Source organism: Loxodonta africana, chromosome 1 (genome assembly GCF_030014295.1).
Source record: "Loxodonta africana isolate mLoxAfr1 chromosome 1, mLoxAfr1.hap2, whole genome shotgun sequence".
NCBI classification, from domain to species: domain Eukaryota; kingdom Metazoa; phylum Chordata; class Mammalia; order Proboscidea; family Elephantidae; genus Loxodonta; species Loxodonta africana.
The window spans coordinates 151946850-151963107 of record NC_087342.1 but is presented as its reverse complement, the minus strand read 5'-3'; the positions used below and the strand labels follow the sequence as shown (position 1 = coordinate 151963107).

The 16258-nt window shown below is 41.8% G+C and overlaps 1 protein-coding gene across 6 annotated transcripts in view; it reads left to right on the top strand.

The window, feature by feature from the left end:
- The window catches only part of BACH2 (BTB domain and CNC homolog 2), a 418232-nt gene that overhangs the window by 206311 nt on the left and 195663 nt on the right, over nt 1–16258 (top strand). Inside the window, exon 3 of one of the 6 annotated variants that reach the window (XM_064289005.1) lies at nt 13349–13567. The exons of 3 other annotated variants lie outside the window; for them this stretch is intronic. The gene's annotated coding sequence lies outside the window, so the exon portion shown is untranslated. 2 more of the 6 variants (XM_064289008.1, XM_064289010.1) reach the window with 2 other exon arrangements.

Genomic DNA, 16258 nt, shown 5'->3' with positions numbered 1-16258 from the left:
TTAAATCCTCATCAAAATAAACTTTTGAGGTAAGAATTGTTATCCCCATTTTGCAGATGTGGAAACTGAGGCTGAAAGAAGTTAAATAACTTGTCAAAGGTGCCATAAATACTATTGCAGTTGACTAGGATTTGAAACCAGGTCTCTCTGACTCCAGAACCAAACTCTTTCCACACTACCACATTCACAGAGCAGTTGCCTACTTCCGCAGTCCTGTTCATCTGTAAGAGAACTGACCCTGGAAGTTAAAAAAAAAAAAAAAGACAATAAGATAGGTACCTCTGGTGGTGAAGAAATGCAGCCTTAATAATGCACCATAGCAAAATGTAGTGCAAAGTTACAGCCTGGGACTGATTGCAGGACTGACCGAACAGGGAGGACGGGTGCCCTTATTGACGGGTGATATCTGCAGAAGAAAAAAAAAAAAAAAAAAACTACCAGATACCATCTATTCATGGCAACCCCATGTACATCAGAGTAGAACTGCGCTCCATAGGGCTTTCAATGGCTGTGATCTTTCAGAAGTAGATTGCCAGGCATTTCTTCTCAGGTGCTTCTGGGTGGACTCAAACCTCCAACCTTTCAGTTAGCGACTGAATAGCTGAGTGTGTTAACAGTTTGCATCACCCAGGGGCTCCCAGGAGGGTACCTAGATATGGAGAAATTCAAGAACCTTGAGTGAAATGAGGAGAGAAAAAGGAGACAAGAAAAAGAGAAAGGGCAGAGGAGAGTAAAGCGAAGAGCAGCCAAGATGAAAAATAGGAATGACCTGCTGGCGGGAGCAAAGATGGTGAGGAGCAGTGGAGGGGGCCATGGACCCAGGGACAGCGGGAAAGAAAGGAGCCTGTGTTGGAGATTCTGCATCGTCAGAACTCTACCTGCCACGAGACCTGAGTCAGCACATGATGTGTGCCCAGTAAGGGCTTCGTGAGGGAACAAATGGGAGGAGAGGTAATGTGAAATGAATATAAGGCTTCTTGGAATTGACTCAACAGCAGTGAGTTAGTAATCTTGAGCATAGCATTTATATGCTCTGTGTTACAGGTTGTTGGTAACCAGAATTCAGATTAACATCAAACATTCAGTAAATCTTGGGAGGAAAAGGAAAATGGCCCAGGGCCATTCACCATCATTTGCTGAACTGATGCATATTCTCAAGATGTGAAAGATGGATGTGGGTGATGAGGAGACCAGAGCTTCCCTGTGTTTATGATGAAGAAGCCAGAGATAATGTTTTAGTTGGCTTTGTCAAATTGGAGGACAATGATAACAGCAGTAAAGAAACTTTTTGTAGGATGAGAAAATTACGTGAAGAAGGAAAGCAAGCTGCTTTAGCAGCCATTATTCATTAATTTCATTCTCTAGTTTTGCAAAAAGGCGGCCACAGCATGATGCCTGGGAGGAGACACTGTTGTAAGACCATCACTCCATTGGAGAGAAGGAGATGAATGATTCAAAAGTAAGGGTGCAAATATTCAAACTATTAAATAGTAAAAAATAATTGTGAAAATCATTCTATGAGGGCAAATCACAGAACCAGTGAAAAGGTCTGAATCAATTTATCCCACATCTCACACCATCTGCTCTGTGTCTGCATCAACCATATATTCCAGTGCATATGGGATATACCCAAGACCCCAGATCTCCACAGGGCCCTCCTGAGATGATGGCAAGGAGTTTCTCTGTTCCTCCCAGATCCTCCTCGTCAGAGGCTGCCTGCCTTGACCAGAAAAAATGACAGTTCTTTGTCCAAGGCTTTAATTCAGCTAGAGTATACAGCTCTTAATTTCCACATAGAGACCAACTCATCTAGCAACCTGTGCCTTCCTTTCAGTCCTGAAGAGCTGGGCTCTATAAGAAGCCTCACTCTGGGGGCCACCGTTACCAAGATGGTTGCCATTCAGATGATTCTCCTGTGCTCTGCCAGCCTTACTTAACCTCAGACCCCTGACCAACTGAACCATCCATCCTGTCCACGAGTCTGCTCCAGGATACTCCCGCCTAGTTGGACCCCATCAACCCCCCTCCTGCTCATCCATCCTTTTGTAAAATGACTGCCTCAGTCTCTTTCCATGCCGAGGTTGATATTAACCCAAAACAGAACAGTGATGTACATACTCAGAAAATAAAATGTATAGTATAATGTAGAAATATTTCCACATAGAAAGTTAAAGGTTGAAGGTATATGTTTAAAGGATTTAAGAGAAAATGCTTTTCTGTGGAGGAATTACTTTCTTTCCTCCTTTCGCTCCCTCACATACTGAATCGTATCTCAAAACCAGAGTCATTACTAGATTTTTAACATAGGTGAGGGTGATTTGGCCATGTTGCAGATTTATTGACAGGAGATGTACTTAATTCTGGGTTTGTTTAATTTTGTTGTGTTCAACCCAGAGGGGGCAGCTACATCTCTGCTGAGTTTCCTCTTGCATTTGGTTTAGGCTCCTTTACTGATTTCTCCTCAAGGCATAGACAAAAAGAAACACTTTTCTTACTGCCGTTGTTACATGGTTTGGGAAGGAAGATGAGGAGGACAAAGAATGGGGTGGGCAGAGTTGATACAAAGAAGTATGAAACAGTCTTCTGGGAGCCATGATAAATCTAGACAAAGATTTGTATTTTCCTTTGCCTGTGAATACCAATATAAGAGATAAATACTATAAAAGACATCACAATAAGTATACTAGTTATCACCTAGTGAGTGATGGGATCAGGCTGCACATTCTTGTGGAGTGGCCAGAGCTGTCTTGCTGAGGAAATTGTGGCTTGAACTGTCACCACATAGAAAGAAGAAGGGGCCTTTTGAATGGGAAAAGGTTTATGCAGAGGCATGGGTAGGGGTGAGGGGAAGGCTCAGAAGTGGTTCACTCTGGATAGAAATGGAAAGTAGGATTGGAAAAACAGGTTGATAGCAACTTGTTGAAGGCCGTGAATATCAAGCTGAGGCATTTTGAGCTGCCTTCCAGAAGCCCTGGAAAGTCATACCCATGACTTGGTGGTGTTATCCTTGACAGATTGGTGGGGACAGAAGCCAGAGGCACAGGACCAGTCAGGAGGTTCTTGTGATGATGTAGCCTTTAAGGGAGGAGGGCCTGAACAATAATGATGACACTAAGAGTAGAGAGATGGAGTCTAGGCGTATATCAAAGGTATAATCAGTGGAACTTTGGTGAATACTAAATGTAAATATGGAAACATTGGTGGCGTTATAGTTAAGAGGCATGGCTCCTAACCAAAAATTCAACAGTTTGAATCCACCAGGCACTCCTTAGAAACTCTATGGGGCAGTTCTACTCTGTCCTTTAGGGTCACCGTGAGTCAGAATCGACTCAGCAGCAATGGGTTTGGTTGTTTTGGTTTAAATGTAAATATTGGTGGGATCAGGATGGCAGAGAAACAACAGAGAGAAACCAAAGACCCTTTGGCTTCAAGCCTGGGTGACTGGAAGAATGATTGGTGGACCTAGGAAGGTAGGAAGTGTGACTGGTATATAACTTTGGCTTGTTATAATGTTACATTGTTGTTAGGTGCTGTTGAGTCGATTCAGACTCACAGCAATCCTACATACAACAGAACAAAACACTGTCCAATCCTGTGCCATCCTCACAATCGTTGTTTGAGCCCATTGTTGCAGCTACTGTGTCAGTCCATCCCGTTGAGGATCTTCCTCTTTTTTTCAGACTCTCTATTTACCAAGCATGAGGTCCTTCTCCAGGGACTGGTCCCTCCTGATAATGCTTTCATTAGACTTTCTGAAAGCCCTATAGGGGATGCAACCAGCTCTGTTGCATACTGAAAGAATAAGTTCTTGAATTAGGAAAAAACAGAACAAAGAAAACCAGAGTCCAGTTGACCTACCTAACATTACACATACCTGACCACCCACTGCTTGCAAGTAAAAGAAGTCATAGCCATTTGGGAAAAGAGTATGGTTCACTTTCCTTGACCAGGTTAAGTGTCTTGGTTTGGATAACTTCCTCTCTTACCACCTCCCACTCTATTGCATCCATTGTTGCTACTGTCTAATTTACAGTAGGGTATATTGTCATTTGTTTTTTATTAGCAGGCATTATGCCTCAATATAATCTAAATGAGATGGGCCTGGATGTGGTCATGTCTATCATCACCAAGTGTAACAGCTCTCTTGACCTCCTGGCATTAATGTGTAAGGCCAAAGAGAAGCTGTCTCTAAAGCTCTGTTTCCATTTAATTTAGAAAAGCCATGACTTTCGTCTGCTGGCGTAACAATTATGGGCTTAATTCTTTTAGCTGTGAGCAAAGGCAGCTTGCTCCGTGTACGTGGACTTGGCATTCTCTTTTCTGTGGCAGCTGGCCCATTGACCGCATCATTTGGGTTCCCAGTTCTTGTAGTGGAACCAACACCACAAAAGTGAAATGCTGTATTTTCCAGAGTCATGCTACATGTGATTGTTTGTTTACGATGACATAAGGCTTTAAACTTTAGTTCAACCCTCCCAAGATTGGCCACAAATGTGGTGGTTGGAAGAGTGAGCTCATGTGTAGAACAATGATTGAGATTCTCCCTAATAAAAGGTTAGGCTGGTAACCACAGGCTCTCCTGCCTGAGCTCCCCTGCTTATCCAGGCCGTTAGAAGCAGGAAGTTTAGTACCCCGATGGCTGCCCTTGGGTCTCAGCAGGTTGGTGGCTCTTAACTACTTTGGGGGAAGCTGCTGCCTTTTGGAATTGTTATAAAATGAGGAGTCAACTGCACAAAGGTGACCTTTTCTTTTGAAGCCAGTCTGCAGTGTACAAAGGCATACATGTAATCACCAACAAGAAAATGATGTTCAGCAGCTGCCACTCAGGTCTCAAAGCAGGTGGAGTGTGGAAGGGATTACCTACTCCAAATTTATTGGAAGTTAACATTCATCATCCAAATGTTAGGGAATTCATTTTCATGTTTTACTTTCTAGAGTCAAACTTTGTTATCACCGGTAAAGGCCTCTAATAACCTGCTTTTATTCTCTTTTCCCCAGTGTTCATCTTAGGCTTTTCAGGTCGAGGTAGTTGGTACCTACATGAAAGTCAGTCTTCTGCTCTCAGGAGTGGCTCTTCACATTAAATGACCATGTTATTGTTAGGTGCCCTCGAGTCAATTCCAACTCATAGCAACATTGTGTACAACAGAGTGAAACACTGCCTGGTCCTGCACCATCCTCACAATCATTGCAACCGTTGTGTCAGTCTATCTCCTTGAGGATCTTCCTCTTTTTCAATGACCCTCACTTTACCAAACACGATGTCCTTCTCCAGGGACTGGTCCCTCCTGATAACTTGTCCAAAGTCTCTCCATCCTTGCTTGCAAGAGGCATTCTGGCTGGATTTTTTTTAAAAACATCTTTTATATGTATTACCGTATTCAGTCCTCACAAACAGCTCTACCAACCAGATAGTATCAGATTAATTTTATGGGTGAGAAAACTAAGGTTCAGAGATTTGCCCCAGGTCATACAAAAAGCAAGGAAGGGCCAGGATTTTAACCAAATCTGTCTGCATTCAAATTCCATGCTTTCCTTACTCTGCCCCATTCGCATGAGAGGAGCTTTATGCATCTGCAGCGTGACCTGTAGTTCTATTATTATTCCACTGTGGTAACTTGGGGGCACTGGCAGGCACTGGCTTTTCACAATGGGTGGTTTATTCTGGAACAAAGCTACTGGGGGCACTGAGAAGGGCATTGGCTCCAGACTGTTGGCTTTCAATCCCCGTCTTGCTTTCAGTTCCAATCCTGCCATTTTTCTTAGCTATTGTAGCCTTAAGCAAGTTTGTTGTTAGTTGCCACAGTGCCGGCTCTAATTCATGGCGGCTCTATGTACAACAGGACCAGAAGTTGCCCGATCCTGGGCCGTATTCATGATCGTTAGTATGTTTGAGTCCATTGTTGTGGCTATTATGTCAATTCATCTCATGGAGGGTTTCCCTCATTTTCATTGGCTCTCCACCAAACTTAATGCCCTTTTCTACTTAGTGGTCTTTCCTGATGACATGTCCAAGGTAAGCGACTCAAAGTATCTCCATCCCCATTTCTAAACCTGACTTCTTTAAGCCTCGGGTTCCACCTTGGTAAATGGGAATGATAAAAGCACTCATGCTCAGGATTGTGAATATTGAGGAAGATGACATATGTGAAAGCGCATAGCACAATGTCCATCACAGGGGAAATGGTCCATAATACTAGGTGCTGTGTCCAGCACCACCATCATTAGGTAGGGCCAGTGTTTCCTAAAATGTAACTTTGTTGGTCAGGTTCACTCTCGAACTGGCTCCAGATTAACAATTGCTTACTGGCCTCAGGCTCATATAGGCCAAACAAACCTCCTTTATCTTGAATTTAAAGGGCATCCGACAACCTCTTCGGTTTTGGTGTTTAAAGACTTCTCACTTCATCTCATCACTCTTGCAGGAATTCCGTCTACTGAAGGTGCATTTTCAAAACTCCTCAAAGCATTGATTGAGAGGATGAATACCTTAAGTTACCAGTCGTTCAAATCTTGATATGGCTGCTCACCTCCACTTTCTTCCTAAAACAAAAAGGGAGGAGAGTTTGGTGTTGATGAGGAATGAAAGGGAGAGAACAGCATGGCCCAGGGCAGAGAGTAAGGGCAAAACCAGAAGAGGCTCTTTGGGAACCTGAGGGCCAGTGTGTGTATGTGTATGTGTTGGGTAGGGGGGATGAAAAAACCCAATAGCCTACCAACAGGAAGCTCATGCACTGCCTACTTTTTACACGAATGACAACTTCTGATCACAGGAAGCCCAGGTATACTGTTAAGTAGTCATCTTCATTTTCCAAGACACATGGCTCCTCACAAAGAAGATGTACAGCTCAACAGGAAATCTTCAAATACACCACCTCTACCACACAGCAAGCAACTGAACTGAGCCAAGGAGTCTGTAAAACTTCTTTGAGATAAGGCCAAATGTTACCATCCCACCTGGCTTCCTTTTTTTTTTTTTTTTTTAAACTATCTCAAGTGACTTGAGATAATTAAATAATAAGGCATTCTTTCTGGTTTTCCAGTGTAAATCATTTCTGAGCAAGCAAGTAATATCTTCCCAGCTTTGCTGAAGCCACTGTGAGTAAAGAATTGTTATTTTTGAAAGGAATGGGGAGATGAATTATTTGTGTCTTGTTTTTTTTTGTGAAAGGTGCTATACTGCCAACCCTGTTCTGCTGAGGAGGTATAATAAACAGCTGTACCCCCGCTTCCCACCCTGAAGCCTCAGGCTTGCCCTTGAGGGCACTAACCTTGAAGGAAAAACAACCACCATGGCCCATTGTAACTGAGGCTGGGTGAGAGGCTCGCCACTTTGCATCACCTCAGAAAAAACTGGGTCTGCATTCTTCTTGTGCCCAAAGGCATCAGCCCCCAAACCGGAAACCTCACCTGCAGAGTGACATTTACAATCTCAGACACACTTCATGTTCTCTCCTCAGGGTAACGTTGGTGTGTATGGACTGGAAAAGAGGAAACTTTTTTTATCCAACAACTTATAACTGTGTCAACACATAAGACAGTCTGTCAAAGCTATCTGCTGGTGTTGCTGCTGTGAATTAATTTTGAACGTCACTTGTGAGCAGTAAACACTTTTGCAGTGTGAACAACTCTTTGTACAGTAGGAGTTGTCAACAGCTTGCTGTTGACGGGGAGTCGGGATTGGGGGGTTGGGGAGACAAAACAGAAGAGACCTCCCTGATGAGTTAAGTTGGCTGGAGAACGAGCAGCTAAAATTTACCACTACTGCCACTTTCCAGTCCTATTTTCTTTTAGATTTTCGGTAAGACCAGAGTATAACCTTAATATGTTGAAGTGAGAGTCTGCCTAAGCCGCCAGACCTTTAGCTACTTTTTGCTATTTTGGAATTGGTTCTAGAGTTCATGATTGCTGGTCCACATCACTTTTGTCCTTAAAATTTGAAATGAGATAACACCATTAAGAGCAAGACAGTGACACACAGCACATGTACCGGATACTGACTTGAGAGAGGATTGCCTCAGGTGTTTAAATTGTATAACTATGGTGTTGAATATTGAATTGAGCTTCATTCACACAGTAGAAAACAAAGTCACTGACATTTCACTTAGGTCAACACGTCCAGGTAGCTATAATCATTTTCACTCTTTTGTTTTCTTTTTGTGTGTTATGTTTAAAAGTCCCCGTTCCCTCTTGTTTCCTTCTCATCCCCTATCCAGATATCAAAGTCTATGGTTTTCCAGAACTGAGACAGACCCAGGGCCTTCCCTTTCCACGTTCTCTGTATCTGACAATAGCACTGAGGACTGTTTTATGACATTATAGCAACACACTTCTTGACTCCAACCCAGATTTCTGAGATGTATTCCAAACTTCCCAGTCCCTTTAAAACCTGTAAAAATCTATTGTGTATAATGTTACTATTCTAGTAGCTACTGAGAAATACGTTAGCATACATAATCCCTAAGGTTGGTGTGCTTCATATATTTAGATAGAACCTGCTGTAGAAGGTCATGCTTATCTTTTTATCCTAAAATTTCTTTCTTTGGGCTTCAGAATGAGGCCCGCTTATTCTAACATCCTGGAATGTGTTAAATAGGACCTTGCTCAAAGTGTTCATATCCCTCAGACTGCAAAGTGGAGTCTGGCAACTTTCTCTCTCTCCTTCCTCCATTCCTCCAACCTCTCCATCCTCAGCACCTGGTCCAAAGCTCTTTCTATATGTGGAAAATGCTCGGTAAATGAGAGTGACTGATTAGTCACCCTTCAAAGATGAAACTGTAACAACCAGAAGATGACAGTGTGGATGAGGTGGTTTTTTCACACATTGGGCATCATCTTCCAGTTGAAACAGATTACGAGGGGCCCTGTAAGAAGAGCCCTGGGAGGTAGAGAGGGTGCAAGTGCAAGGTGTGAGCCTGTGGTGGGTGCCTCTGTGACAAAACAGGCTTGAGACTTCCCAGGGAGTAATGAGATCTGAATGTGTCAAAAATGGGGCATGGTCTGCACGTGCTCCAGCTGCTGACATTGAGGCAGCACGCACCTCTGACCCCCATTTTTTCCAGCTGTTCTGAGCAGGGAACCAGTTTTACACCTGGTGAAGTGGATGTGAAAACCAAAACCGAACCCATTGCCATTGAGTCAGTTACAACTCTTGGTGACCCCAAGTGTTACAGAGTAGAACTGCTCCATAGGGTTTTCTTGACTGTTATCTTGATGGGAGCAGGTTGCCAGGCCTTTCTTCCATGGAGCCACTGGGTGGGTTCGAACCGCCAACCTTTATGTTGGTAGTCAGGCACAAACTGTTTACGCCACCAAGGCTGCATGACGTAGAATCACTGTTCTCTTTCTTAAGAAGTGCACATTTGAAGAGGAGTGTTCTCTTTCAAAAGCAAGCATTGTTTTTTCTGCCTTCCCAGGAAGATGGGTGGCTCGCCTGTCTCTGACTGTAAGAGAGAGACTAGAGGTAAATCCGTGTCATACGACCCTTCAAAGAGTTAAATAACGATGTTTTAAAAATGGGAATCATCGTGAAATGTATGTAACATAAAAGGCAAATGCAAACTACTTAAATGACAGGTGGCGTCATTTGAGAAGGATGTGGGGGCTGATCCCAGCTCGGCGATCGTACACAGCTGCATTCATTTGCCTAATCACTGGATTGCTGTAACCAGTGTCTATAAATAAACACACAAACTAATCTTTTGATTATCCTTTTTTATGGCACGTTTTCTTCTCTTTTTCTTCTTCATGTCTTTTCATTGTGATTAAACGGTATTTCTAAACTCTGTAATTCCACAGATTCTTCTATAGCAGTTATTTCAAGCAACCAAAATAACTCTGGACAGTTCACAATGGGAGAAATACAGATGGCCAGTAAATGTATGGAAAGATATTCAGCTTTTGGATAGCATTTAGAAAAATGCAGGGGAAAAAAAATCAATGAACATGATTTTTAAGCATCAGATAGGCAAAGATTAAAATTATGGGAAAAACTAGAGCGTTGGCAAGGGTATGAGGAAACCAACATTTGTGTGCCAAGTCGCTGGGCACTTTATGCTGATGCAGTATTTTGGGAAGGCATTTTGGCATTATGTGTCAGAATTTTAAGAGTGCATATCATTTGACTTACCAAACATGCTTCTAGGGATTTAAGATAATAATGACAAGACAGAAGCATGGTTTCTCAAGGATGCATACTGTCAGTGTTGTTTGTAATATGGAAAAAAAATGAGAAACAATAAGTTGTCATCACAGGGACCTGATTAGATAAATTCTTGCACGTAAAGGAATTCTGTGTATCCATTAAGAAAGATGAGCTTTCAGCAGAGCTTCCAGACTAAGACAGACTAGGAAGAAGGGCCTGCCAATTAGTTCCAAAAATCAGCCAGTGAAAACCCTATGGATCACAATGGTCCAATTCCATTGTGCATGTCACCATGAATCAGGGGCTGACTCGACAGCAGCTAACAGCAAGAGCAGCATATTTATTGTCAAGGACAGGTGTTCATAACACTTTAGTGGGTAGAAAAAGCAGATTACAAAACCAGGGACTTAGTATATTTTCAGTTACATTAATCCAATACTTCTTAAATGTTAATGTGCAAATGAAGATTCCTATTCCAACTGGAATGGGGCCTGAAATTCTGAATTAACAGTTTTCATGATCTTGCCAATGTTGCTGGTCACTTTGAGTAGCAAGGTTATTAACGGTACACATACATCTCTGTGAGAATAAACACGAAATATATGTAGAAATTTTTTCAAGATGGTGAATTTGGGTAATTTTTACTTTCTTCTTTGTGCTTTTCTGTATTTAATACCTTATCATGCATGTATCTGTATCAGCTTTATGCAAACAATAGAATTTGTTTTTAAATAATAGATGATTGAAAACATGTCTTTTTAAAAGAAGTTGACTTCAAGTCTAGTTCTCAGAAATTTAAGAGAGGGGCAGACCACCTTGGCTAGTCATTTTTAAGGATGGTGGGTCATCAGAATCACATGGAAAGCTTTTGAAAAGCATAGATTCTCAAACCTGATCCCTAGAAATTCAGATTCATCCATCTTGAAGTGGAGAAATCAGCATTTCAAAAAAGCTCCATAGGGGATTCTGAAATATAGTAGTTTTAGCCATTGACCTGGGCTTCAGATTTCTTATACATCAGATTCCATGTGTTTAGAGATTTCCCCCATTCTCCTGGTCCCTTCTTTCAGAATCATTGCGTTTCGGGGGATGGGAAGGAGATGTTGGTGTTCACACTAGGACTTCTATTCCCAGAGAAATGCCCTGAGGTTTTTCCACCCGGCTCCTGATAAGCCCTGCCAGCCTTCTACAATCATTTCCTAAGGCTGCCATAACAATTACTACACATTGGGTGCCTTAGCACAATCAGAATTTATTCCCTCACAGTTCTGAAGTCTGAGGTGTCAGCAGGGCCACACTTCCTTTGAAGACTCCAGAAAGCAGCATCCTTTCTTGGCACTCCCAGTTTCTGGAGGCTCCAGGCATTCCTTGTTTTGGGTCTGCTAACTCCAATCCCTGCCTCCGTTTTTACATGATTTCTCATCTGTGCCTTCTCCTTTTCTGTCTCTTGTAAGGACACTTGTTACTGGATTTAGGGCCCACCCATGTAATACAACATGATCTCATCTCAAGATCCGTAACTTAATTACACCTGCAGTGACCTTTTTTCCAAATAAGATCACAGTTATAGGTTCCAGTGTTAGGACATGGGCATAGCATGGGCCACACTTCAGATCTACAACACCCACCTAAGCAGTTCAACAACAGTTTTGAAGTTAAGCAAAATATTCCAGATTTGCCATTTTATTTTTCTCTAAGGTTGAGTGGTTGATTTGACTACTCTTTTTTAGGTATAGCTCTAGGAAGTTCTTCCATGAAAAAAAATTGAAGAGCAGCAGTGGGCAGTCAGTATCTACACTAGTGACACGGCTACCCTATGGAGCCCAACAGTTCTGTCCTCGTGGGGCCTCTGCTTGTCGAGCAGTCTTCTCACACCTCAGGAGCTCAGGCATATCCAGTACTGCCTCTGGTTACATCTACACTTCTTGCCTGAGCTCTGAGGTAACTGTGTCCTAACATTCTTTCTTTGTCCAGGCTCTTTGGGTGTGGAAATTATAGACATGTTTCCTGAGGAGAAAAATAAATGTCTCAGTAGAAATAAAATCTCACAAGCCTGTTGGCTGTGTTCGCTGTACTTTGAACACATTCCAGAGCCACTACTTTCCTCCTGCCCCAACCAGCATAAAAAAAAAAAAAAAAACCAGCATAGAGAAGGTGAAATGCTAAAAAGATTCTAGCCATGTACCCATCTTATTGCTTTCAGGCAGTCCTTTCCTGTAAACCTCTTTTTTTTTTTTTTTTTTTGGTTGTTTTTATTGTGCTGGTAAGGGAGGGAGAATGATGTTTGATACTGAGACTAACACAACCCTATGTTTTTTTGTGTTTTACTGGCCTGATACTTGTTTGGTACATGTAAAGGTTTCTCACGGTGGGTATTTTTAGTTGAGGAGGAGGTTTCTCAAAAATGCTTTTGCTAGTATCTGGTCATGCACAACCTCTGGGTATCCCCAGTGAAGTCCCTTTGGCCCAGGCAGAGATGTGCATTTGGCCCATGATGTACTTTGCCTGGACTGTGTCATTTCCCAAAATATACAGGAGGAGAACCAGATTAGTCAGGGCCAGATTACCCAATAAGCAAGGTAAGCACAGGCTTACTTGTGCTTATTTACTAACCTGGTTTTTTTTAGTGAACAGTTTCACATGTCATATGGTGAAAAACATGTGAAACTGTTCACTACAGATTAGAAAGTAAGCACAACTAAACCCATGCTTACCATGCTTACTGGGTACTCTGTCTCTGTCAGAGACTGTAAATTTGAAAAGAAGGTGCTGTGGGATTGGGAGAGAGGCAAATGCTAGCCATACCTAGAACCAGAATCTTGATGTGGTAAAAAAAAGTAAAATTGTTCACTACAGATTAGTAAGTAAGCGCAAACTGTGCTTACCTGGCTTATTGAGTAATCCAACGTTGAGAGCTGTAAAAGGAATCCTTGTTCTCTTAGAGCAGGGATCTGCTGCACCCTAATCAGCCTTTACATTGGAAAGCTCCAGCCTTTGTTACCTAGGAGGTTCATGTTAATTGAACTCCAGTTAAACCAGTCTTACAAATAAGTAGGTGTCCTCACAATAGAAATAGCAAACAAAAGGCAAAATTACTAAATACTTGAGCAATTCATGAGTAAACTATTTGACTTTCTCTCTTTCCTTAAATGCAGGAAGGCTGTTTGCTCTAGAATACCTGAAACTTATATATGTTGTTTTTAGATGCTGTCGAGTCAGTTCCAGCTCATAGGGACCCTGTGTACAACAGAAGGAAACACCGCCCGGTCCTGCACCATTCCCACAATTGTTGCTATGTCTGAGCCAGTTGTTGTAGCCACTTTGTCAATTCATCTCGCTGAGGGTCTTCCCCTTTTTCGCTGACCCTCTACCAAGCATGATGTCCTTCTCCAGCGACTGATGCCTCCTGATAACAGGTCCAAAGTATGTGAGTTGAAGTCTCATCATCAATTCATGACCATTGAGAAAAGCTAAAAAGTAGAAATCAGAAAGATCAAAAAGAAGAAACCCCAACTACCTAGAGATCCCCTGGTACATGACTGGTTGTTTTTAACTACCTGCCTGGAGTTGGATGTTTTCTGGCTACTTGAAAAATCAGTTAAAGGTATAATCATTAAAAAAAAGATATAAACATAGCCTAAATATGTGTTTAATTTTAAAGCTACAAATGAGCAGTCACTTGCTAATCTTTTGATGTTTGTCCAACGCCTTTTCTTGGAGTTTGGGAGTGTCGATTGGACTCCTGTGTCATCTTTCATTCACATTATCGCATGACTTCCACTTTCAGCCTCTGGAAAGTGGAAAAAATTTAAGACACTTGGAACACAATGAGTGTAGAATCATTCTAAATTTTTTATAATTTCCCCTAATCTTTCACAGTTGTCTTAATCATACTTAATAGCAAATTTCCTTCAGTGAGCTGCTTCTTTCAAGTCTTCTATTTCACTAAGTTTTCATCAAAATAACTTTTCCGCACTTATATTTCATCAGCTAGCATAATATTTAATAAAATTTGTTGTTGTTTTTGGCTGCCACCAAGTCGGTTCCGACTCATAGCAACCCTGTGTACAACAGAACGAAATACTGCCTAGTCCTGCGCCATTTTCACAATCATTGTTATGCTCGAGTCCATTGTTGCAGCCACTCCTTGAGGGCCTTCCTCTTTTTCTCTGACCCTCTGCTTTACCAAGCATGATGTCCTTCACCAAAGACTGATCCCTGCTGATAATATGTCCAAAGTATGTGAGATGTAATCTCAGCATCCTTGCTTCTAAAGAGCATTCTGGTTATACTTCTTCCAAGACAGGTTTGTTCATTTTTTTTAGCAGTCCATGGTATATTCCATATTCTTCACCAACACTGCGTCAATTCTTCTTTAGTCTTCCTTATTCATTGTCCAGCTTTCGCATGCATATGAGATGATTGAAAACACCATGGCTCGGGTCAGGCACAACTTAGTCTTCAAGGTAATGTCTTTGCTTTTCAACATTTTAAAGAGATTTTTTTGCAGCAGATTTGCCCAATGCAGTGCATCTTTTGATTTCTTGACTGCTACTTCCATGGGTATTGATTGTGGATCCAAGTAAAGTGAAATCCTTGACAACTTCAGTCTTTACTCCGTTTATCACAATGTTGCTTATTGGTCCATTTGTGAGGATTTCTGTTTTCTTTATGTTGAGGCGTAATCCACACGGAAGGCTGAATAATCTTTGGTCTTCATCAGTAAGTTCTTCAAGTCCTCCTCACTTTCAGCAAGCAAGGTTGTGTCATCAGCATGACACAGGCTGTTAATGAGTCTTCCTCCAATCCTGATGCCCTGTTCTTCTTCACCAATGATATCCCTGGCTCCCTGTCCTCTTCTGAATCCAGCGTGAATTTCTGGCAGTTCCCTGTTGATGTACTGCTACAGCAGCTTTTGAATGATCTCCAGCAAAATTTTATTTGCGTGTGATATTAATGATATTGTTTCATAATTTCTGCATTTGCTTGGATCACCTGTCTTGGGAATAGGCAAAAATATGGATCTCTTCCAATTGGTTGGCCAGGTAGCTATATTCCAAATTTCTTGGCATAAACGAGTGAGCGCATCCAGCGCTGCATCTGTTTGTTGAAATGTCTCAATTGGTATTCCGTCAATTCCTGGAGCCTTGTTTTTCACCAATGCCTTCAGTGCAGCTTGGACTTCTTCCTTCAGTACCATTGGTTCCTGATCATATGTTACCTCCTGAAATGGTCGAATGCTGACCATTCTTTTTGGCATAGTAATTCTCTGTATTCTTTCCATATTCTTTGATGCTTCCTGCATCATTTAATATTTTCCCCATAGAATCCTTCAGTATTGCAACATGAGGCTTGAATTTTTTCTTCAGTTCCTTCAGCTTGAGAAATGCCAAATGTATTTCTATCTCTAGGTCTGTGCAGATGTCATTATAATACTTTGTCTTCTCGAGCCACCCTTTGAAATCTTCTGTTCAGCTCTTTTACTTCATCATTTCTTCCTTTTGTGTCTGGCCTTCACCTCATGGGAGTCAGCCTTGCACTGTTGATCACCCCAAACAGAAACACTGTGCCCCTTAATAATAAATCTGCACTCCCTACTACCTCACCCCCTAGTAGTCTGTATGCATTTGCCTATTCCAGATACTTCATATAAGTGGGATCATGACATATTTGACCTTTTGTGTCTGGCTGATTTTACTGAGCATAATTACTGAAAGGTCCATCCATGTTGTAGCAGGTATCAGAACTTCATTTTTCTTTATGGCTGAATAATATTCCATTGTATGTATGTATACCATTTTGCTTATACATTTAGTAACTGCTGATTTCGTCTGTTTATGGACACTTCTTTGGCTATTGTGTATAATGCTACAGTGAACATTGGTGTACAAGTGTATATTTCAGTCCCTGCTTTCAAGTCTTTTGGGTCATATGATAATTGTCATATAATAATTCTATGTTTAACTTTTTCAAGAACTGCCAAATTATTTTCCACAGAGGCTGCACCATCTTACATTCCCACCAGCAATGAATGAAGATTCCAGTTTACCTGCATGCTTGTCAACACCTGTTGGCATAGTGGTTAAGAGCTACGGCTGCTAGCCAAAAGGTCGG